The sequence below is a fragment of the Balearica regulorum genome, chromosome 1 (genome assembly GCF_011004875.1).
Source record: "Balearica regulorum gibbericeps isolate bBalReg1 chromosome 1, bBalReg1.pri, whole genome shotgun sequence".
Taxonomy (NCBI): domain Eukaryota; kingdom Metazoa; phylum Chordata; class Aves; order Gruiformes; family Gruidae; genus Balearica; species Balearica regulorum.
Window position 1 is genome coordinate 103,903,054 of NC_046184.1, and position 26,186 is coordinate 103,929,239.

Below are 26,186 nucleotides of genomic sequence, written 5' to 3' on the forward strand. Positions count from 1 at the left end.
TATTATCTTCCTTCTGTGTGACTGTGGAAGTGGCCATACTATATACCATAAGCTAATAACTTTCAGACTGCAAGATTGCTGTTGCCTGAGAATCTGAAACTCTGCCATTACCTCACTGGATAATAAGTCCCAAGTTGCAAAACATGTTTATCCCAGTTAGAAGCTAGCAGCACAACTGTCAAAAAGAGAATGTTATGAGCAAATTTATTAAAGTACATATCTACATATTAATGCATAGCATGATTTCTTAGCTTTTTTTTTTTAATAAAAATTGGTTAGGAACAGGGAAAGTTATGAACACCTGAAATGGGTTAATTATATTTCACATTTGTTATGCATAAATTGAAAAGCTCAGCATTATTCAAAAGCCTTACTCAATTAAATCTTCATGAACTTAAAATTCTTATTGGTCCCTAATTAAATTAGGGAAATTACTGGCAAACTGAATTGGAGCTGATCTGTATTTAGGGACCTCTTGAATAAGGTCCCTCATCAATATAGTATCTTACATATTTCTGCCTTAAATCTACCCCTGTGATGCTTCCATCTCAGTTGATCTGTTTCATGGTTTTAATTTTGTGTTCTCATGAATCCTGTATCTGTGGATCCCAAAGAAGGAATGATTAATTGTTAGTCGCAGGAGCAAAAGTAAATCTCTCCTTTTTGTGGAACTGTTTGGGCCTCAGTGTGCACCTGTCTGGGGTTCCTGGCTATTGAGTAAAAATGTAGTGTTTTCTAAGCTAGGCAAACCCCTAGAAGACATAAGGAAGTCAAGAGAAAACCTGACAAGACAAAGGTGATTAGATAGGTATTTGGCTACCATATCTAACAGTGAAATGGCAGAGGTGGTTTTTTAAGTAATTTCTCCTAAGTTCTGAATATACATACATTGACAAAAGGATATACTTTTACCAGTAAGACATTAAACACTAATTGTTGCCTTTAGGTCAATCTGTAGAATAAAAATTTGGAGATCTGCTAAACAAGCTAATTCATACTTTTGCCAGGTACTGGATTTAATAGCAGTTCTTGAGGACTTTTCTGTATGGATTTCTTCCTTCTTTCATAAGAAAGAAATGAACATGGAGTTGTATCCAGGATCAGAGATTACATAACAATGCTAAACAGTTATAACTTAAACTATATGATAACTTATTTTAAATGCTAATGCAATCCATAAACAGTCTTGGTTGTTGCCATTGAATGCACATTAAAACCAGGAAAAAAAAGACTCCAGAAAGTTCACTTCATTCCTACGTCCAGGTTCCTCTTTTTACATACCTGCTGCCATAGTATCATAGATGTATGCCTGTATTTGAAAAGCTGACAAATGGCTCTCTTCCAAAGCTTCCTGCCAATATAAATTAATGCTTACCATAAGACATACTTGGATGGTACGAAAGCATTGTCCTGTGAGAGATCCTTGAAGTCCAACTGAGTAGTTCTGGCTTCTAATGGTATATATTAATTACTTATAAAGCGCTCAGTTATTGTTTCTTGCCAGACCTAGTATTTTCTGTGTCCACATGGATAGCATCATATTTGTTAGAGAGGGAATATCTGTCTCACAGGAAATGGTATCTAGAGGAAGATTAATCACTCTGCTAGTCAATTAAAATGATGACACAGTGTTTTATAGTATATTTTATTTGTATAGCTAAACAGGTATTATTGTTCCTATTTTATCCTCGACAGTTTTCAAACCTCATATAAGACAAATAGCATTTTTTAAAAATTATTTCTTATTTTCTTTGACTGGGAAAAGATGAGGGTTCATCTGTTAAAAAGTATGGGCTCTACAGCGCCTACCTGGATTTCACTCCATCTCTTAGGTCCCTAGATCTTAAATTTTAGCTATTTGATGCCAAACACAGAAACCAAACCCAGAGTTGATGCCAAAACTTATTCTTCACCAAGATTATCCATAAATGGAATGAACATGCTAAGCAGAGGACTGGCTATGAGTAGAAAGTAGGTGTCAGAACCCGATGCCGAGTTACTGCTGCTCTCCTGTTTATGACATAGTTCGCTTGGGGAAAATATTTCCTGTAAAGTAGGAAGCAAGGCCTTGTGGTGTTGTCAGCTGAGGGAATTAAAAACCATTCCTTTCTTAAGACGAGGTGCAGAAACTGCTATTGAAGCAGAGGAGATTGTGTAGTTTGGTGAGACGAAAAATGGGGAAGCATAACTGCAGTGTGTGATCAGGTACTCAGGATGATGAAAAGGCCCTAGGTTTTACTTTGACTAAAATCCAGAAACTCATGGTATATGTGCCAGATGACATGTGACAGTGGACTTCTTGCACATGTAAGATTGTACTATCTCCCTAAAATCAGTAGTTTGACGTTGGTGTAAAATTGGTTCAAGAAAACTTTTGACTCCCATTTGAACTCTGATGTCTCAACTTTTTATTAGGACTTTCAATATATCTGTTCTATTAGGAGTTTCTAAATAGCATTTTAAACTAGAGATAATGGGGAAGGGAGAGAGTTACCAGCAGCCCTGTGAGACTGTGATGGACAGGATTGATAAAGTGCCTGGAATGATGTGACAGAAGGTGATTGCAATTTTAAGAAAATAGGGCTTAAGTGGGCTCATCCTTGGCATTTGCATGTAAGGAAGGGAGTGTCTACCAAGCATCATTAAGGAGCAAACTCCCCAAACCCTTTCTAGGAAATTGGCATGGGGTGCCTCTCTGAAGTGCATGCACACTGTTGCATGCAGCATGGGGAATAAACATGATGAGTTAAAAATCTGTGTGGTGTTGCAGGGCCACAATCTTGTGATCGTGGAGACATGGTGAGATAGCTCACGTGAGGTACAGGGCCTTTAAGAGAAGCAGGCTGGGGAGATGAGGAGGGGGAGTTTCCTTTTATGTGAGACAACAGCTGGAATGCATGGAACTGCCTGGGGATGGATGAGGAGCCAACTGAGAGCTTATGGGTAAGAATCAAAAAGAAGACAGGCAAGGGTGACATTGTAGTGAATATCTGCTATAGGCTGCCTGACAGGAAGAGTGGATGAGGCCCTCAGACAGCTAGAAGCAGCCTCGTGTTCACAGGCCCTAGTATTCACAAAGCTATTGATCAGATGGTGAAGGGTTAGCTGTTTCGGGGAAAGGAATCACTAGATCCATATTGGAGTGTATTTTTAAGGCCCAGGCAATTGAGTTTCTGGATGCTTTGAGATATTATATTACGGTGAATCTGTAAAGGAGAATGCACATGTTGATTGCTGACCATGCAACACACTATCCTGAAGGAAATTATGATTAAAACAAAAAAGTGTAGTTGAAATTAAAGTTTAATATAGTTTCAATTTTAAGTTCTTCAGTTTAACTTTTTCAATGCAAAACTGCTGTTTGAAAATGTAATTTTAAGAACACTCTGCAAGTATTAATTGAATTTGGAACAATTCCAATGTTAAACCCTCTTAGACCATAGAATTCTTGACCTAGCTAAGTCTTAGTTGTATTTGGTTAAAGATCTTTTAAATGGACATAGATTTGGCTTCATTCTTAATAATGGTACACAGTTCTGAAAGGAGAGCACTCAACGTTTGTTTTGTTTACCTGCTGGTCTTTGTGGAGATCTCAATGTAAAACAGAGGTCTTTACAGGAAACAGGAGAAAATACATGCTGCAGGTTTTGGGTGTGTGCTTTTTTTGTTTTTGTGATTTTTGGGGGGTTTTTTGGTTTGTTTTTGGGTTTTTTTTTTTTTAGTTCTCATGTCTACAATTTTTTCTCTTGCTGATACTCTCCTACACTGATAATTTACTTGGGGTCACTGTTTCTCAAGAACACTAGGAAACATAAGATATTCCAAGTGGGTAACTTTTTCAGTCAACCCTTGTATTTCTCTGTGATTAACTTCCAGTATTAATAATATTGTGTAGTTAGATCTGCTGGTCTCTGCTAACATAATGATGAACATGGTAATAATAAAGTACTTAAAGGTTTTTTTTTTTTAAGAGAACATAAAATTAGACAATGAACCTCATTGTCTGGTGAATGGGGTGGTGTTAGCTCACCATAAAGCCTGTGGCCTGCTAGTAGACAAGAACATGGGTCTCAGGTCTTGTCTTGGCCTGTCTGCATTTTTTTTTTCAATTTTTTCACTCGTGGTAGCACTTGTCTGATGTCCAGGTGACTGTTACCTTCTTTCCTTTAACTTTTGCTTGGCTATGTACAATTGTGTGGTGTAACATCTCTTGTGGAATACAAGTTGCGTTCCTAGAAAATACTACTAGCAAGCAGTTACACAGTGTGGAACAAGCTATCTGTGATGCTAGAATAAAAATACAGTGTGTGGGAGTAAAGGTATGGGATGACAGTAAAGGTGCCTGGGCTGCAGTAGTTCTCTAATAGTTACTATTCATCATTAAAGAATGCTACCTGGGGATCTGAATTAAAACTGATTTCAGGGAAAATAAAGAGAACAAAGAACATGTTAAAAACATCTGCGAAATGTGCCATGTATAGGAAATTCAGATGCAGCTCAAAAAAGGAATGAGATGTCAAGCATGTTAGAAAATGTGTAAATCCGAAGTGGATCTTCAGGTGAGGAGGAAAGGGTAAGGCTACAGCAAGTTCAAGGCAAACCAAATCTTTCCCTGGAACTACTCTTATTTTGATGGTGGATATTTCTTCCTCACTCCTTGGGTGATGTGGTGTGTGGTGGTAGGACTTTTGGTGTTTTGTTTTTTTTTCTACATTTGGTAACACACTCTACACCTTTTTCACCTGTGCAAGGTTGTATTCACAATGGAAATGTTTTCAGTATCAGTAACTTTCAGAAAGTTCCAGTTATGGAACAGAACTGGTAATTAATGGATCAGTCAGATGTGTGGGCCAAAACACTTCAAGGAAATTGGAGAGCTAAAATCCATCCATGTTCAGAAGGTCAATGTGTAATTTTTCTTCCATTTCAAGTTTTACTTGTGTGACTTTAAGAATTCTCTGTGATATAATGTTTATTTTCTGGAAGAAGGGAAGGCATTGTGAGATAGTTTCATATTATTATTTTTTTTTCACAGCATTCTTCTAGACTTGAATCAGTATCACAATGTGTCAATAAAAAAAACCAAACCCTCAACCAAAACCAAAAAAGCTAATTATATCCAAAGATGAGTGAGAATTCTATTTGGCCAATGATCTTTCTGAATGGGCAAGTTGTTAAAACCTGAGCCTTTTGAGTCTCTCTCCCCATGTCGACAAAATCTTGAGCCCCTGTCAGAAATGTGTGTTGGTACAAAACTTTAATTTGCATTCTGTTGGCATGATTTCTCTCTGCAGTGTGTATAGCTTGTCTGCTGTATTAGTACTGAAAACAAATGTCAGGAAGTGGAATATTTAACATGAGCTGGACTTTTCCATTTGGAGAAGTTTGTTAGCCTTGTCAGTACCTCCTGTCTGAATCAGTGCTGCGGCAGCTGTGTGTTTTCTGGATGCTGGGACTAAGTTTTAGAACACAAAACGTGTGTATTGAGAACAGAAAGATTTGGTCCTTTTGGTTTTAAGCATGCTTTTTAAAAGCATGTATATGTAAACAAACAAAATATTACAGTGATACTAGATAATCAATATAGAAATATTAGAGAACAGGAAACCAATAATGGGGCAAATCTTACATAAATGCACTGTCAAACAGGGTTTTTTTAATACAAATCAATCACAAAAAGAGGATTCTTTTCCCAGTAGCATACTAGTCACTGCAGAAGTAGCAAGAAATAAGGCCTGCAATAGTTATTTTATACATACAGAAAGTTTTCCCCTTTTTCCTGTATTCGATGGAAAGGTTTAAATAAATATTGGTGATTCTCCAACAATATCTTGAATAATTATCTGCTTTTAACCTGGCAATAAGGACACTGGTAGTTTTTTAAAGTAGATTAATTTCCCACTCAGTGTACCTTCACAGTGGAATTGGACATGATGGACTACCTACTCAATTCTTCACGTGGCTGACAGCCTTGGACTTACTGGACACATCAGACTTGAGCAAAGGAGATGATGACAGTGGCTCTCCAGAGGTCACCATCACTCAATCAAAAGATGGAATGAAACTGATCCCTGGGTGACTCCGTTATCAGTCTTGCCTGAGCTTTCTGGCTGGCTTGCTCAGACCACTGGACTGGTGAATTGCCAGTGCGAATATGGCTCTGCTTTTGGCTATGTGATGGGAGGCCAGCATGGGAAATTATTCAAATCATTAAATTGCATGTGTCTCTTGAGCAATAGGTTGGCAGATACAGACCACCTCATTAGAACTGTGAAATTCTTTTAACAAATATGGAAATTTTTTAATATGGAAAACTATCTTGGGCATGCTTTTATGTGAATAGATGGTATGTGTTTAGTACAAGTGAGGTCATTGACAAACAAACTTTATATAAAAACATTAATAAAGAGGGGTTGGTTTTTAGGTGTTAGTGACAAGACTGTGTCCTATGTGTTGGCATGTAGTAAATGACAGGTAACGGATGAAAATTTTTCCACTATGAAGGGCCCTGGAAGGGATTGATCCATATATAAGCATGTGTTCTTCTCTTGTAATTGAGACTCACTAGTGTAAACTGATGCAAAAAATTCACAGAGTACCACAACCTTTTCCCTCTTACTTGTTACTAGGTCTACTGCTTCACTGATCAGTGGGCTGACAATCTCCTTTGTCTTCCTTTTGCTAGCAGTGTCTATACAGAAACTCTTTTTCTTGCCCTTCATCTCCCTTGCTGGTTTGAACTCCAGCTAAGCATTGCTGACTTTATTCCTACCAATGCAGGCAGTTTTTGTATACCTCCAAAGTAGCTGTCCCTGCGTTCAGCTCCTGTGTCTTTCCCTTTTGTGCCTGAACTCAATCAGGATCTCTCCTTGTTTATCTGTGCTGGCCTTCTGCTGTGCTTGCTTGACTTCCTGCAAAGTGGGATGAACTGTTCTTGTGCTCTGATAAGGCTGACCTTGAACATTAGCCAGCTCTCCTGGGTCTCTGCCCTCCCAGGCAGTTTCCCATGGGAACCTGCCAGGCAGGCCTCTGCAGAGGCTAAAATCTGCTCTTTGAATTCCACGATTGCAGTATTATTGTTGATCCTGCTCCTTCCTCTCAGTATCTTTAACTCCCCAGTCTCATGGTCACTCTGGTCAAGGCTGCCTTTGCCATTGTACAGCTGTTATCTTTGAGTGGCAGGTATGGCAGAGAATCTCCTCTAGTCATTTCATTGATCACAGGCATAAAGAAATTGTCTTCTATTTGTTCCATAAATCTGGATTGCCTCTGCCCAGTTGTATTGACTGTCCAGCAGATTACTAGGGTGGTTATAGTTACATATGAGAGACAGCTGCTGTGACTGTGAGGCTTTCTCCAGCTGCCTAGAGAAGGCTTCTCTGTCTCCCCTTCTTGATTAGGAGGTCTGTAGCAGACACATACCACAGTGTCACCTGTGTAGGTCTGTCCTCTAATTTTTACCCATAAGCTCTCAAGCTTTCCATCACCCACCCTACAGCAAAGCTCCATGCATTCAATCCTCATTTACCTGGAGTACAAGTCCTTCTCTATACCTGTCCATTCTTTGCTAAAGAGCCTGTATTCCTCCCTGGCAGCCCTCCAACCCCACTGTATCTCTGTAATCCCATTGAGGCTATAGAAGTTTGTGCACAGCTGCAGATTTAATTCTCCCTGCTTGTTCCCTGTGCTATGTGCACTAGCATACAGGCATCTGATATGAGCCCGAAGTTGTGTTGGTTTTATGGGGTGATAGACACCCTGTCCTGCTGTCCTCCACACATCTACTCCACCACTTGCTCCCTCATTCACATTGCTTCAGGTTATGGTAACTCTTTCCCAGCATATCTAGCTTAAAACTCTTCTCACTATAGTTTTGCTAAAAGTTTTGTTTATTTTTTTTATGTATCACTTTGTCAAGTGATCTCACCCTTACTTAGTAGCCCTTCCTCCAGAGGTCCTGTGGTTACAGAAGGCAAATCCCTGCCTACAACACCAGCTGCCAGGTATTAATCCACTGGATGCCTGCTCTTTTGCTCAAGCCTCCTCCCTCACCAACAGGGCTGAGAAGAAGCACACCACCTGGGTCTCTGTCTTTCACCCTTGCTACCAGGGTGTTGTGCTTTTGACTCCAATTCAGATGGACATGCCTTGTCTACTTGATTTGATTCCAGGATGAGGAATGAATTTATAATTTCATAGTGTATTTCTATGGAACAAGCTTGATATTGGTACTCATAGTTACGGTAGTGCTTTTTTTTTCTTTCTTTTTTTTTTCACTGCCTCAAAATTGAGTCTTTTCTGTGCATTGTATGGCAGAAGTTCATGTACATGTATGTCTACGAGTATTCTTAGATAAGTACTTGAGGGCAAGGGGGAGAAGCAGAAGGTAATCTTGGAGTCTTTAATCACAGAAGCCCTAGAAGATCCTTGTAACATATAACTATGTTGTACCTAACATAAAACATACAGTAAATGAAGTTTTCCTTCAGGTAAAATGTGACCGTTTGGGAAACTTGCCTGTATCACTGAGCCAGTTGCTCTACTGAAGAGGAAGGAATTGGAGGGGGAGTTGGTGTGATTAGCACATTAGCTTGAAATATTGAACAGTGAAATCCTCATTTTCTCAGTCTTTTCTTGTCTAACTTGACAAGTCTATATGAGATTGTCTTTGCAACTTTTTAAATAGTAGTAATCTTCCTTAGTTCTGAATATTTGCTTCAGCTGCAGAATGTACAAATAGGCTCTGCCTTAATGTGCTTCAACAGACTTTTTTTAGCTTAATGTTCCCTTCAGGGATTCAGATCCACAACTTTCAATCTCTTCTTCCTACTTCCGTCTCTGAAAACATCAGCATCTCTTTAAGTATCTCCACTTCCTCCTCAGGCAGTTTGTCATGAGGTATTTCTCCTGGTCTGTGAATTCCCCCTAAGCTGGCTTTCTCTTTCTTTGCCTCTCTTTAAGTTCTTTTTTTCATTTTATTTTATGCTCGGTTCCACGTCAGCTCCCTCGGTACAGCCTTGACACTTTTGTGATGCTGCTGTTTGAAAAAAACAAAATGAACTTTTTTTCACTGTTCCAAACATTTGTCTTCTCTTCTAGCAATTGTGAAATTGAGTTTGTATAAAGGAAGAAACTTTTTAGAGGCTGGGGCTCTGATAGTGCAGATATTCCTCTCTGTAATTTAAAGCATGATAATCTCATTGGTTTGGATAGTATCACTGGCATGCTAATGTTGGGCATATGTACAGTGATTGCAGGATCAGGACCTTAAAATCTTTCCTGAAAGAGCTTGTCAGGCTTTTTGTAATTATTGTAATATAATCAGGGGGAAAAAAATAGATACAGAAGAAACTGCATAAGTTGAAGGCTTTTTCCTAGGAAATTATTAGGTTCAGTTAAGTTGTGCTAGTTTCAGTATCATTTTACATGTCCTTAGGGTTTTAGAGAGACATTCTTCTGGTCAGAAAAGACTTCTCTGCCTGTGCACTAGTAAGCTGAAATAAAGACACATCATCTCCTATTCTATGTGCTCATTTTTTTCAGTAAAAAAGGGTGTAAAACTACCTTCGTTATCTGACAGTTACTGATACAAGTGACTAGACAAGGAAAAAAGTGACAATTTTTTATTTTAGGACACCTGTTTTTCTTCATTTTTCCAGATCACTATTTTCAATCACTCTCTAGAGTCTTTGTTCCACTTCCTTTGTCTTGCACTAGCACCAGAAAATATTGTCAATGGTTTAGAATTTTTTTTCCAGTTTCAGAATGGTGCTTTTTCAGGAATATTTCAGTGCCTCAGTGCTGTTCCTGTTCATCACTAAACATGATAAAGTGCTGTAGTAATACTGAATTCAGTATTTCATATTTGCGTTAAGTCTTATTTACACTTGTTTGTGATGCAGGTTAGGCTCCTCTGCCTGGAAACTAAGTCAACAAACATTATCCAAAAATGTTGGTGAGTAAGTATTTTGGAACAATTTTTAACCATTGAATACCAAACTGACATTTTGGGGAATGTTGAGGAGTAGAAAACTGTTGGTGTTCCTTACTTAAGAGATGATTGTTTGCTTTTATTCCTGAGACACCTGCTTGCTGAATTTTGTATCCAGTGTTGTAAAATACTGAGTTCATTATCAGCAGATCAAAGTGATTTTGACTGTCACAAGTAACATCTTGGAAAGAGCTGGATATTATAACACTGCTTTAATAGTAAATTTAAAGTACTATTTTTCTTTCAGTGGTGGTAGTAAGAGTGTTAAGCTTCTGATTTTGCTTATCAGGTTTTTTTATGATGCGAAGTACTGTTTACCACCTGTTGGTTTTCTGCTTGGTTGAGGATACTCTGTCTGCTTAGTTTGCTAAACTCCTAGCTCTGTCCACCTTTTGTATTTCAATGTCTACGTTCCCACAGTAGCGTTTTTCCCTATGCTGAATACTTTCTTAGTAAAACACAAACTCAGTCATGGTTTTGGAAGTAAACGTGCAGTATCTGTAAATAGATCTTTGGGCTAAAACATATATACAGAAATGTAAAACCATGAGGGGAATGGACTCCCCTTTTCTTCACTGAAAGGGTTGTCAAGCACTGGAACAGACTACCCAGGGAAGTGGTTGAATCTGCATCCCTGAAGGTATTTAAAAGATGTGTAGATGTGGCACTTAGGGACATGGTTTAGTGGTGGTCTTGGCAGTGCTAGGTTTACGGTTGGACTCGATCTTAAAGGTCTTTTCCAACCCAAACGATTCTGTGATTTTATGAAATGGGAATAAAGTGTTAAATGAAGCTGGTACATGGCATGCTTAGCTGAATGAGAGGAGGAGGCTTTTCGGGTAAATGGTTGGAAGCAAAGAGTGTGGAGAATGCTATGCTAAAGTTAGAAATGTGCAAAATATCAGAAACTAATTGGAAAATTCCGTGAAGAGAAAATCCATCAAAAGCCCTAGATGTAGAGATGCCACCTTCAATTGAGGAAGTCTGTCTGTTGCAAGCTCAGGGAATACTTGAGCAAATTATTTCCTCATAATGTTTTTGTTTACTTCCCCAGCTAATCTCTATAGTTTGTCAGGAGAGGCAGTGTGTTGGGCTAGATGGGGTTTTGATTTGACACCTATGGCTATTCTTGTGTACGTTTCCTTTCTTATTTACATGCTCTCCCAGCATTTTTAGTAAACCTCAGTCTGAGATAGCTAGTTTCCACAGGCTTCTCCTATTGCCAGTGGAAGGAAAGGCTTCAGCTCTAGCGAAGCTTGGTGTTAGCTCTGGGGTGGGAAGGCAATTGAAGCTGTTCCTGTCTTTTCACTGACAACAGGGGAAGCATAGAGGGTTTAGCTTCCTTATGCTAATGCACTCTGTGAATATCCACCGTAGTACTTCCCCAAATTGCTTACAATTTAATTTGAAGCAATGTGTAACAATTGACTGTAACAAACAAATAGGAGGAATGATGAGAAATGGAAGAACAGAGGCAACTGTAATAAAATCATTACATGGTTCCAAGTGACTTCCATCACTGGACTTGTGAGCAGAATGAAGCATTAAAAACAAAGCAGTATGAAATGCAACATTCCAGCATGTTTGAAAGCACTGTGGGAATACTGACTCTTTCATTCAGACATTGAATTTATGAAGGGTGGTTATTTCTGTGCTGAACCTCATAAAACAAAATGTTTTAAAATATTTGTCTGGTTTAGTCTTGTTATATTGCAAGGTCAATGTGTTGTTGCTAGGATCTAAAATGTTAACAAAACACCCATTTGGCTCTGAATACTCCTTTTTACTACGACAATGCTCAACTCTATTTTGTAGTGCTGTTTGTTCTGCAGTTCGCAAAGAGCAAAAAAATCCCAAGCAAACAGAACCCCCTTGAATAAACTAATTCTCTCGTGTATTGTCAGACTGAATTACTCAAAAACATTTTAAAAAGTAAACCACTAGACTTATAGAGCAGAGTTGCCATCCTATGTGTATGCATACATACATAAGGATCCCCAGAATGGTGGTGGTGGGAACACACATTTGGGCTACCCTGTCTTTCTAATATGGAAATTAGAACATTCTTTCCTTATAGCCTCAATGTGAAATTAATTACTTCCAAATCTTCAAATTACACTTATAGACTCTTGCTCACCACTTCACTCGGAGGAACTACACCAAACTGTCCTTTTAGGTTCTTTTTAGTTGTTTGAATGCTGTGTAACCTGGGAGTGCTTCTTCATTGTCCATTTGGGTCGAAGTTATATAGAGGTACTTCATGTAACAGAAGCTCAAAGTGTGTTTCTTGTCTCTTGTTATGGAGGGGAAAAAAAAAAAGAAACTAAGAAAAAAAATTTAAGTGAAACCCAGTGTTAATACCCAGTTGGAGGCAGACAAAATATTTTATATGCAGGTCTGTATGTATTTAGTTACGTATATAGATGAATACACAAGAAATCTGGAGTGGATTTCATCGAAGGTTTTAGGAACAAGGGGAAACAGCTGAGGCTTTATTGCTGCAGTTCAGCTTTGCTAAGCATTGCAAATATGGGATGTTGAAAGAAGAGCTAATAAGAGGATAGCTGTTGGCATAAGAGGCTCACATTTATCAGCAGTTTCAATTAGAACTAGGTACCACACTAACAAAAGCTATAGTAAATGTGAGGATCAAAGAAGTGACTTGATTTACAAATACCTCTGTGCCACTGATGTATTTATCAAACAATTCAGATAGAGTAACAAGTAAAAATACTAATGTGAAAGGAGCAGTCAGGTCAAATCTACCTCCCAAGCGAAGTGTACAAATATTAAATGAGAGGGGAGGGAATTAATAAGGGGGAAGAATGGAAAACTTGTGGAAGATGAAACTAAATGCCATAATTTAGAATTAGTGTTAAGATTCATAGTGCAGGAGATGATGGAAGGAGTGTTATTGTTAGGTGATGTTAGGTCTTCGTTTCTAGAAGCTAATCATAAATAGGTCTGTGTTCTTAAGCTACAATCTATATGGAGGAAAAAAACCCACCTGATAGTACTAGCGAGATAATGGAACAGAAGGCAGTGCAATTCCAACACCTAATTCTATGAAGATCAGGGAAAGTTCTAGAAGGGATAACTTACGGTGTTTGGAGCCATTTTGTTCAGAATTTCAAAGAGCGTTAAGTCATCTCTATTGAAAATGTCATTAGAGTGTAAGACATGCAGCAATCTGATTGCCACTGAAATAAAGCATGAGAGAGATTTTTTTTTCTATTTTTTTTTTTTTCCTGGTGAGGTGTGAAGGTTGCCATCTGTAAGTATGGTTTCTTCTTGCTTCTTCATTTGTCTGTGGAAGAGATGGAGGGGGAAAATTCCAGTAGAATAGAAGATACTGGTTTACTTTGAAAGATGTTATGTGAACATTATACTATTGATATTTGTGGGGGGAAAAAATATTCACTTCCATGGATCTTTCTGTGCCATCTATATGAGTCTTATTTGTAGGATACAAGGAGGTTTGTCAGCTAGGAGAGACTGATCTGCAACTCTGATGTTACAGCAGGCTTTTGGCAACTCCCCTTTGCTATAGAATGTGTGTTGTTATCTATGTTTATTACCTTGTTTGGATGACACTTTCAACTGGCTTCCCTTCAGCATGTCTTCAGTGCCAAAACACTTCCAGAAGAGACTTTCAGGTTGTGACAGGCTTGCCTGGCTTTCTTGGCCATGCATATGATATGATGGTTTTCCAACACAGATAAAAATGGAGTAACTACACGCTGTTTGGACGTGTTTACAGCAAGTTGGACTGGCTGCTAGAGAGGAAAGGCGAATTTGGAGTGAAGCAGATAAACCTTCTAGGATGCATAATTAGCAAATGACATTCAGCTGAACTTGAACAAGTCCTGAGGCATGCCTTCTGGTTTGGGAAAAAAATATAAAATTTCAGCATTAACAAATGATGTGGAGTAAACCTTATCCAATTTAGTTTTAAAACTTTTTGAGGCTGAAAGCTATTCAGACAGCTAAACTGCAGTATGTAGTACCAGTCTAGATACTCTAGGGTAATTGGCTTGGCCCCAAGCTGCTTGCCTCAAAAGGGAGCAGGTGTGCTGTAGTTCCTCTGTCACCTGCAACAGCCCTATGTGGGTGTCCTGGATACAGAACACATCTAAAATGGCATTAGTCCCAACCAGTAACAACAGAACTTAATAACGAACATAGAACCAATAATATAACAGAACTTAATAATAAGCACCTGAATTCCTAGCATATCTATGTCTTTGTTTGGTGTGCCAATAAGTAATTTGGCAATATTTTTTGACATAGCTTATTGTATGCTTTTTATGTAAGCTGCTAGAAATCAGGACAGATCTGTAGATCTGTTGTATCCATGTCAAGAAGTTTACTGGAAGCTGAGCAACCATAGTTTTAAATGGAGGGGCTCCTTATTCACAGTGCAGCCGTGATTAGTTTCACTGTGACAAACTTGGAACAAAGTTTTTAATTTTACTATATAAACACAGCCTTAGTGAAGTTCAGGTTTCAGAGATTTAAGATGATCTTCAAGCTGGGATTCAAAGATTTTTGTCCTTGTCTAGTGTGATTTCTTCTTTAAACAAGCATGTGTTCTAACTAGAGACCTCTCTTAAGCAGTCAGCAAAATGAAAAATCTTTATGGGGTATGTTGATTTTTTTTTTTACCTTGTTCTGGCAACATTTCAGCACCTGCCAGTTGAGTTCAGCAAATCAGACTTGAGACATTAATGAGACTTGCCAGAAAAGTCTTCAAGACTGCTGCAAAAGGTAGGGTTACATGTCTTGGCTTCCAACAGAGCAGTTACTGTACCAGTGGGACTGAAATTATCTGTACATGGGTCAGTGGCATTATACTGAAAATGTGGCTGCTTTATCCTTAGGATACGGAGAGAAGTGTTCTTGTAAACCTGTGTGCATACAAGTAGATAAATACAGGGCACAAAACTATGACCTCTTTGGGACCCAAATTTGGAAAAGGACCTATTTTTGAGCCTCCCTTTTTGAAAGGGCAAATACATTACTGCTGCTGACTGCTACATCAACTTGTTTCAATTTATGCAGGTCAGTGTAGGTCGTCTGAGCACTAAGGGAAGAGTTTCAAGATGGGGATTTTCTGGCATTGTTATGTCAGAACCCTCAGTTTAGTTCTGAAGAATTTCTGGTTTTCACCTAAGACTTTGGTTTTCAGTGGCACACACAATCTCCAGGGAGCCATGGCTCAGAAAAAGCACTGCAAAAATCAGTGTTTGTGGCACCCTTGATGTAGTAGTCATGAATGATTTTTCAGTGGAATGTCTGACTGGCTGCGTCGAAAGAGAGGGAAGGATGTGGTTTTAATAGAGGAATAGGCCTCAACTGCTACGTTTCTTCATGTGGTAAGGAAAGAATTGCGACTGCAGTGGTACTTTTGTTAGAACCTTGTTAGTACGTATTTCCATTCAAAGATGCTTCCATGTGAAAACTATACAGAAATAAGGAAAAAGTCTAGAAGAATAATCAGGCCTTCCTTCTCTCTATGAAAATACAGTCTGCATTGTATTGTTTAGGAGTGTAAATAGTCACTATAAGTGTTGTTTTAAACTACTACATGTGCGTGTAGGATCAGGTTTATAGCTAATCAAGGGTTAGATGAAGGAAATATGTAGTAGTAAAAGCAACCTTGGTGCTTGCCAGCCTTCTGTGGTAACATAGCAGAAATTGCAGGTAGAAGTTGGAGTTGTTTAGTGGCATTATGATGTCTGGTTCCTCACTTGCCATTCACATTGGATTCCCTTTTGTATCATGCTAACCTTCCTTCTAACCTTTTCACTTATTAGCAAAACTGGTCTCTTTGAAGATGTGTGCTGTTCATCCTACATGGATTAGGTAGGATATCTGTTCAGTATTCAGTATGGTCAGTATTTGCTTCTTAAAAGTTACAGTAGCATAAACACTTTGTTCATATATTTTTGATGATGTATTTCAGTCTGTAAAGTTGTCTGCATTTCCATATATGATTCTGTGTGCAAGGGGTATGCCAACAACTCAGGATCAGGAAAATGACATAAAAATGGCCACGTACCTTTCTATGTAAACCCAGAGCACTTTTCTGCATGCTTATTCATGCTTGTATGGGAATCTCTCATTTTTTATGTGTGATTTCTGTTCCTATAACTTTGTAGAAAAGCATGAAAATCTAGGGTGCCAGCACCCCAAATTTCTGTAAGACAAAGGAAAATAACTCAAGATTTATTTTATAAATTGTCACCATTTTGAAATCTGTGTTTTCTCTAGGTCATCATTAGTGAATTCTAAATACTTGAAATCAACTATAAGATAAAGTTCTTATTAAAATATGATTGCCTAGGATCAGAACTAAAGATTCACGTAGGAAGGGATGCAAAACCTTGTATGCTTCCCCATATCTTTTAAATTTTTTTAATCTCAAATTCTTCTCAGGCTTTATATATGGAAAATAAAAAAATAGAAAAGGAGTTCATATTGTAATGAAAAGAAACTATATGAACACATCAAAAGCTCTAGTTGTGGGAGGGGGGAAAAAAACCCAATTAAAAATGCATTCCCAACCCCCTCCCAAAAACTCTACAGTATTCTGTAGGAAAGACATTGCTATTATTTTTCCAATATGTGGACCAATTTTATATGTTTTTCTTTAACACCCCCCCGCCCCCCATTCCAACACTTCAAAATATCAATTTACGATATTTATTTTATTTTATTTTTTAGAGAGAAGGTTATTTATAAATCCATTTTAGAAGTTTGATATAAAATGCTTATCTTGGAAACTGCTTTGTAAGTATTACTTCCATCAGAATGTTAGCACACAAACTTACTTTTGTATTTTTCTGAGGTTTTGCCTCTGCCAAGTTATTTGTGATTGTGTCCTGCATTCATGGAGGATTTTGATGAAACTGTTAAATATAGCTTCTCTGTCTGTAAAAGGAAAGGCTCAGGGCATGGAGTTTGAAGAGACCGATGGTTTATTGGAGCTTATGCACCTTAGTCACTTTTAGGCACTCCTGAAATCTTTTAGCATCTGAAATAGAAAATTTTATCATCTGTAGTAAGAACATTGTTTTAATGTAAGAACATTTGCATTTGTTTTTATAAACTGAAAAAGAAATTGATGTTCTCAAAATTCCTTTCAACTAGATCCTTACTCAAGGCAACCTTAATATTTTGTGATGCCATGGGTTCTTTGCTGCTTCTGATTCATCAATGCATGACTAGGCTCTCTCCTCCCCTTTCTTTCTCTCCCTTCAAGAATTTTTATTCTGTTTATTTGAAACAGGTTATTTATTTCTTTATTTTCCAAGCAGTGAATAGAAAAAAGAATGATAGGATTCATGTCCGCTGCAGTGTTAGATGTCATTTGTTGTTTCCTAAGATTGAGAGGCTTGCTACAAGAATAAGGATTTCGCAGGAATATTTGGGAACTCTATAGAAATGAGCTTTATAACAATACTTCTGGTGAAGATTAATGTTTGTCTTAGTCCTGAGATGCAAGGAAATATGGTGAGGTACATTGTCTTCTCAGCTTTGGAACTCTACATAAGATACCACAGGGAGGGAGGAAGAGAAACTAAGGAAGTGATCAGTAAAATCAGTTTCAGACTGAAGGGGAAAGGGAGGTGTTTGAGAGTGGTAAAGGTCAAAGTATAGGGATAGAAAAGCAAGGGAGACAAGCTACAGATGTTTAAATTTCTTGTGTTCACTTTTCAGTCTACCTCATCCTTTCTATGCTGCTTTTTGTAACTTCATACTCCCTTTAGTTTGAAATATTTTATAGCGAATTTTTTCAAAATCCTCTTATTTTACTGTTTGATAGTCTTGAAAGTCACAGACTTCACTGCATTTGCCATAACGGAGGCAGTGTTTCTATTAATTATAGACGTGATGTTCTGCTTCTCATCATGGTTCTGGTGAATAAAACAGTGTGCTATATCATAGGTAGCAAGCCATCAGAAGAGAAAAGTTTACAAGAACACAGTTCCATAGTCAGAAAAAGACTTGAGGATTGGCCTCCCTCCTATCCCCATCAAATTTCTACTACTTAACTCTTAAAAAAGAAATTCAGCATAATTTCCTTTTCTCTTCACTGAGATCTAAAAACCCCAACCCTTCCAAAGATGTGCATTTGATATAGCCTAGACAATTGTAAAAGAGATGTAAGTATTCATTACAATATAAGGAATAAGTTCACATCAATAGCTGAACAAATACAGATCAGTCAAAACCAGGGGTATGTTTTAAGTGGCATAGTTAGAAGCAAACTGTGTAATAGCATCTTTATGTAAAGACTCTGAGTTGAGTAATCAAAATACTCCTGGGGAAAAAAAAAAAAATCCAGGCCAACAAAAAGAAACCAGAGTGGAACTTTTGTCTGTTTTGTTCCCCTCTCTGAAATACACTACCATATACCTGTTTTGTTTATTTTCATCTGAAATATTCTTCACAGGGATGAAGTACTAACATATACTTGGGGGTTTTTTTTAGTTCTTTTGACTCTAAAAGTGATCTGTAGTATTTTGATCTTTCAAATATCTGTTGTTTACTTGATTGAATTTTTTTCTGTTTAATTGTTAGAATGTTATTCTAACTTCAGAATAACAGTCAATATAATAATTTTTGACATGGCCAGAAGTTAAAAATATATTAATATTTGGCCTCAAATTATCTAAAGAAATTAAGTCTTGATATCTCATTCTTGCAATACAGGTTATAATAGCGTTGGGAAATAATGTAATGCTCATTTTTTTTGAGTTTCAAGAGCCAGCTGCAAAGAGAAGTGGGGGAGTGATTTGAAGAATAAGAACAGGATCTCTTATGGCAGCTTTCTTGCATGGTACTATTTGTTGCTGCAGAAATGAGGTAAGAAGACAGCTGTTTATGCAAATAAAATGTGTCACAAATCCACATGAGAAGGTGTGCACAGCACTTATAAGAAAGAAATGTTCCCTCATGCCCATACTGCGTCTGTTTCCTGAATAAATCCCACACTAGCCTAAATTCCTGTCTGCCAACTTATGTTAATGAATATGGAACTTGCTGAAGAGCCTAAGCATAATGAAAAAAAAAAAGGCATAAACATTGCTTTTAGTTTGGAATGAATGCATGACTAATCCAAATTAGATATACAGCACTGCCCATTTCAAAGGGCAGGCTCTCTGGCTGGCTTTGCTTGTTTGCTTGCTCTAAAGAGAAAAACAAATACAATGAAAACTTGGTTGAATGCAATGGAAAATGGTAGAAATGGGTAGAATTGGATTATTAAAATTGGAGAAAAATATACTACAGAAGTGCAGTACCACATGCTCGTTTGAAGTCCAATTGAAATATTTCACTTTCTTAGAAAGCAAAGATTTTCCTGACAGAGGAACAAGTGTGACATATAGCATCAAGAATTTGGTGGGGTTTGTTTTTTCAAGAACTGATCATATTGTCTAACCACTTTATTTGTGAGGGCTACAATGTAGCTGTTTTTTGTCTACTTAATTTCAAGTACACTTAAATACAAATAATTAAAAAAACCAAGTAGAATTTCTTCTAACTGGCTTCCATATAGACAGAAAGGAAAACGGAAATATACATTTCTGTGAGAAACAGGGCCAAAATGATTGGGACCTTATGATGGTAGAGTATATGAAAATTTCTAAGTGGGTGTTGCCATGATTGCACTGGTTGTTACGCCTGTGAAGTTCTCTGGTTTATGTAAGTCAAAGAAAGGCTAATTTGTTGGACTTGGGTACAGCTTCTAGATCTTTATAATTTTTGTGATACTACATTTCAAAATGCTGGCTTCCAGACATGAAAGAAATATAAGTGAAGAGGAACTGTCATTCCTCTGACTTTGGTTGAGTGAATCCCAATTTCCATTTGCATGTGGAAAGCACAGGGCGGAATATTAGCTCTTGGTTGTTGAATATCTGTCCATAGCATTGAAAGTTACTTTACGGTGTTAGACAGTGTCTATTCTTAGTCTTAGAAAACAGCTGAGGAATCTGGTGATATTTTAGCATTTCATATCAACTTGATGGTAAGCTGAACAGTGCCAAATGAGACTGCAATCTAGAAAAAAAGCTTATACTTAAAATTTCATCGTTACTAAGTATTATTGAATACATGGAGTTGGCTGGTAGTAACTCTGGTGAACTTTTGTAGCTGAATTCCTTATGGGTAGGAATCTAGGAAAAGATATGTCTAATCTTGCATAGCATTACCGCTTTGTATAAATTGTGTCTAGTTCTTCCCTATTTCCTAATGGTGACTTTGAAAAAGCAATAAAAATCCAACTTGACAGACAAGTATGCATATGGGGGAAACAGCATACAGCTCTGAGTACAAGACTTTCTTTGGACACTCAAATACGTGTTATTTCATTGCTTAGGAAAGCAAACTAATCCCTCCTAGAAATTCTATTTTGTGGAACTGTATTGCTACCGATACAAGTCAACAGCAATTTTGTAACTGTGGAAATCCATCATGTTTATTTCTGTCACCTAGAGTATGTTCCAACTGACTGATGATAGTAGTAGTCAGTCCTTTGCGTGGACTAGCAGCTATAATAAGAGTGAAAGATAAACCTGTGAAACCTATTGACAAAATACTTGCAACACAAGGTAAAACTCAAGAATTTGGGTTTCATTCCAACTTGCTCTGGGAATGTGCTCTAGTGACCTAAGCTCTGCCTCTTTCTTCTGTAGAAACAATGACTGCTTTCTTGTTTTAAGTTCCAGTGCTGGTATTACAGAAGCTGACAGCATCAGTTCCCTTAATTTGAGGGATAGTCCTACTGAGATCCTACAGATCTGGAACAGAGTAGATATAAATCTGACAGGATTTACAGTGATTTGTTTTTTCTATTAAGCTCAGAAAAGAAATCTTAGCATGTGAGAATGGAAATTTTTTCCAAGTCTTCATTTTGTCAACTGGAAAACACTGTGTGCTAAACTTTGAAGATTATCCAATGTTAGTATTACAAAAAATGATAGTAAACTTTTCACAGGCTTATAACAACTAGAAAACTGATTTAAAATTTTAATGTTACTATGATTTTTGGAAGCAGTCCAGACCTTAAAGATAAGGGCTAAATAAACAAATCCAAAACATAAGAGGGGAAAAAACCAACAAAACAAACAAACAAAAAAACCCCACAAAACACAACAGCCTTAATTTGTATTGCAAACTTACTGGTAAAAGGATATAATCATGAAATAAAATCCCCTCTAAAAGCTGGCAAACTTCTACCCACATTTTGCTATTAAAGATAGCACTTTTAGCTGTCTCTCTGGTCACCTGCTCCTAGAGGTTCTGTTAAATAGATTTATGCAGACTTTCATCGTACAGAATACATAAGAGAGTGACTAAGAAGGATGTATGTGGTAGGACTTGCTACCTGGATGAGAGGAAGATTTTTTTTTTTTAGATTACAGTTTTGGCTAATTTCTACTTCAGAAGTATACCAAATGGAAACAATGTTCCTTACTATATTTATAAGGTTTTAAAAAGGTTACACCAGTTACCAGCTGAGGGTGACCAAAGATTGGTATTGCCAACGTTTTGGGTTTCCTCCTTTCCCCCACTTTGGGATCAAGACCTGCTTTTCCTTTACTCAGTTATTTGGGACAATGATTATTGGCTATTGCTTCTGTTTCAGGAAAATAAAGTGTGTCAGCACTGTAGGGGAAAATTGTGCTTGTTGACTAGTGAAAAGGCCCCCTAATGAGACTTCGTGGACATCTAAGCATTAGCAAAATGCACATTCAGAAACCAACATAATCTGGGAGCAGAGGTTCCAACAAGAAATCCTGAAGAACTACAGCTTATGAACACCTCACGGTATGCTTCATTAGATGGTGACTTGTACAGCTTGAACAGTGGTCTTAACTTTGTGCAACCAGCAGTCTCACCTGTCTGAGTGTGATAAGGAAACACGCACAGCAAGTTGCAAGTATCTTCCTTATGCTTCTGGCAGCCTGACAGCCAGACCACATTCCTCTCCTACTCCTGATGCCCAGGAGATCAAAGAGCGTGACTCTCTTCCCTCCATGATCCTGATTCTGCTGACTAGAGATGCGTTTCCTGATAGGAGGTTATGGTGCTTCATACCCAGCAGAGCCCTTCCTTCAATCTATAGACTTGATGAGAAGGTCAGGGGATGGGGCAAGGAGGGGTGTTTTCTTCAGTTAAGAATAGCTTTGTGGCAATATTAACTGACAGAAGGGCTTCTTTTTCTTTTTTCTTTAATACCAACTGGTGGTAGTGCAGATCTTTCAGTTCCATCAGTAAAGCTTTTAAGGACTTGTGTACACTGTTTGCAAATTGATGGATTACTAGTGAGATTCAAGCAATTCTTCATAATGATTCCCTGCACTTGGAACAGCTGCTGCCACCCATGGAAGTCCTACGGAATCTTCCCTTTAGTTTTTGTATGAAGCACCCTGCCTTCTCTTGGAGAAGGAACAAGACATAAAAGGTGTGGTGACCCTTAATGTTTTAAGGCTTGCCCTGTACTTGTGACTGCCTAAACCCCTAGGTGTGTAAAGTAACTCACTGAATAAATCCCTACAATGGAGGAAGGCTCAATGGAGGGGGGCAGGGGTGATGTGCTCTTGAAGCTCAGGGAATAAGGCAAAGCAGCTGACCATGTCAACAGAAAGAGCACCAGATGGTGGCCTTTGTTTTAGCTAAACAGCTATCAACAGTTGAGTCGATCATCTGATGATGTAAATGTCTTCCTGAGTCAGTCAGACCAGCGGGGGGGGGGGCTGTAAATACGTGGCTCAGTCCAATGCAGAGTATGAAAACTAGACAACTAGTAAAGTAACTTGGAATAGAGCAGCAGGTTTGAGCCGGCTTCACCCACGTATGCCTTCCTGGCAACTGGGGATATTAAACGTTACACCTTTCCCACATGGAATATCTGAAAGAAGCTGCTGAGGGAGTATTGGACTCTGGCAGTACTAGAGGTGGATAATTGCTGAAGGCTGAAGTGTCTCAGTAGACAAGAACCTTGATTTGACAGAGGGATTATCAGCTGATTCCTCCATCTGTAGAATTATAGATCATACAGTTGACCTCCTTATGTTGTACACTGTGTTGTCTGGGATTGTAAAGTGCCTCAGCAACTTCTCAGAGTTATGATGTGAGTTTTTCTTACTTGCAAGTGACTATAAATACCTGGATTGCCACCTGGGTGCATGATTCTGTCACGGCAGTTCTACAGTATGTTGTAAGTAGAGGAAGGCAGCATTCTGCTCACCCACTGAGATCTTCCTTTAAGCCTTGCAAAGTGTTTATAGAAATACATCGAGGTTATTTATCTGGGCTACAGAAAAGGTGAACTTGGTTGGAGGGACCCAATTTGTGCTGCTGCCTAGCAAAGTGTATGCCCTCTCCCCTAAGAGTCATTTTAAGAGGTTTCTTGGCCTGGCTGGCCTTCTGTGCATAATCATCACTGTGACGTCTCTATTGAAAAAACCTGCTGAAAAGAAGAAAATAAACAGAAGAGTCAGGGGACTGAGGATGGCAATATTTCTTCTTCCTTTTGAAAGCAGGATCTTTTCAAAGAAATGGTTCTTTTCAACTTCAACATACCAAATTGCTCACTTCAGACAGGGATGCCAATGATGCTGAGTTAAGTATATTGTTCTCTAAGAGGTGTATAGGAGACAGGGCCAGTAAGCTTGTTCTTTTATATGGTATTCCTGAGGAATAGAATATATTCAACTATTAATATATTAACCATTAATGAGAATTTAGCAGTTAAATGCCTAGGTATCAGTTACTAGGTGATTCCCTGCTATTGGAGCACTTATGATTACCCAGATGTCGCATGCAAATGTATTCAGTTGTGAATCCATCTCCAAATAAGGATGTTTAAGCATATGTTAGATACTGTATTGTCTGATTATTTTGTTAACTAGTCAGAGCTAATTCATAACACGCTAGAGCTGATCTGTTGATTTGTATTTCAACACTTCTCTTGTTTTCTTGATTAGCTGGCAACACTGTCCAGGAGTGGTACATATTCTTATATGTAGTGATTTAGACATTGTATTGCAACTTTTTTTGCAGACTTTTATAAGGACATTCATGTAATAGACCAAACTAGACAGTTGTTGCTTTGACTATTTAGAACATACGACTTTCTACAACAGTTGTGGCAGATATTTTATACACCTCTCTCCCCCTTATTATTTGTTTGAAAGTAATGGAAGGATTTGTCCTTGGAATATTGGATAGTGATATATCTTGTACCTCAGAAGTAGTATTTTAATGGGAATAAGCTTTTTAGCACAAAATCATTACTTAAACCATTTTAGATTCTTTTGCTAAGTGATTGAACTGAAATCAATATGCCAGGCCATAGATACTGAAATTAAGTGCAAACTTGATTTGAGTATCATATTGGTTTCCAGAATAACACTCTAGAGCTATTTAGCCAATAAATTACTTTTAGTTAAAAGTTTTCCACTGATATTTTCATAATGTGCTTTCCACATATTTTCATTATGTTTATATATAACCTTCACTCAGTTGGAGAAAATTCACATTTTGCAAATATATAGCAAGATTAGACTGAAATGCTGTCTGCATAAAATAAAGACCTCAAACAAGGTCTCTTCCTTATCTCTACTAAGGGCAACAATTAAAACAGCATAAAATGAGCATATTGTAAAAACTAAACGTGTCATACGAACTAGTACAATAACTCGTATATCTAGTTTACTTGCATATCGTAATTGCTAGGCAGGTATTGTACTAAGAATGCAGTTCTAAGCTTGTATGTGAAGTATTCTTAAAGTCGACCTAATCCTTTTATTTGTCACATCTTTGCAAACAATAATTGCAGAGGGAAATTTGCCAGTTCTCTCTTAGGTACAAACTTATTTGTTCTGTGTCTTTAGCAGTAGTACTTTTGCATTATTAAAAAGCAACATAATTATTTTAAACATAATCAGAAACCACAATGAACAAATTATCATCGCTTTCCAAGATTAGATCCTGCTCAGTGAAATCGTATAATATTTTTTCTTATCATTTAAAGCTACTGTAAATGGGTACAAAGTGAAAGAACTCTAATAAAGCAGTTCTGCTCAAAAGTGAGGAAGATAAGTGGAGGCAGACAAATCGTTGTGTGTGCAGAGAGCTATCAGAACAAAGTTAATGGATGAAGATACCTAGCAAGATGAGATTCAGAAGGCATAATAACTTAGTGCATGCATGGACAAAGAAGAATGCAGCAGTCACACTCATCTAGTACCTGTAACTGCTCTCCGTAAAAGCTTGGAGTGTACCCTCATGGTAATGCTAAAATGAATACACTAAATGAGTAACGAGTTGCTGCTTGCTAGGACTGAGGGTAGCAACTTCTCAGCCTATGAATCCAGTCACTTTAATCTTAAGTGAGAAGAGTCCATTCTTAACTTCATTTAGTAAAAGATTGGAAATGAAATATTCATCATCTTAAGAAAAAATCTTATTTCATGGTTCAGGAATAATTTCTCTGCTATGCTAGATGTGAGCACAAAGCACTTCAATTAGAGAGAGATGTGAATTGTTGTATAGCAATTGATAACGTGGTATATGATTAGTAACAAATATTCCAACAAGGTTTTAACACTGAACTACCAAATTGATTTTATAAAATGGTATTTTGAAACCAAAGAGGACATATGGAGCTTCATTCTACCCCCTCCTCCCCACATTTTCCAGTTAAAACAAAATTCAGATAGTGTAGTTGACAGAGCAAGAATTATACCCAATAGCAGCTCACTGTGAAGGCCTAAAGCCATAGTAGCTTTGAAATGTGAGCAAATTGTACATCACAGAAACTGACCTGAGCTAGCACGCAGCTTATTGTGGAAAGTCATATGCCCTCTGCAACAAATCACTCCATCTGTATCCCTGCTAAGGTAATGTTCCTGATTGAATTACTGTTTATATTAAGTTAGAAGGTTACTTAGAGGTTGTAATCAGGATTACAAGATAGGTTATAAACTTGTAAAACTATGATGGGCAAGGAACTGCCAAGTTACCTAAATTTTTGGTATATCTCAAGTGTCTCTGTTTTGGAGGCTAGTTTTCCTGTCTAACCAACACAGAGAGCTGCTCCTGCGGAGCTCCTGCATTATCCCAAATGTCCTACAAATTTCTTGAATGACTGACATATCATGTATTTTTCTCTGCAGCC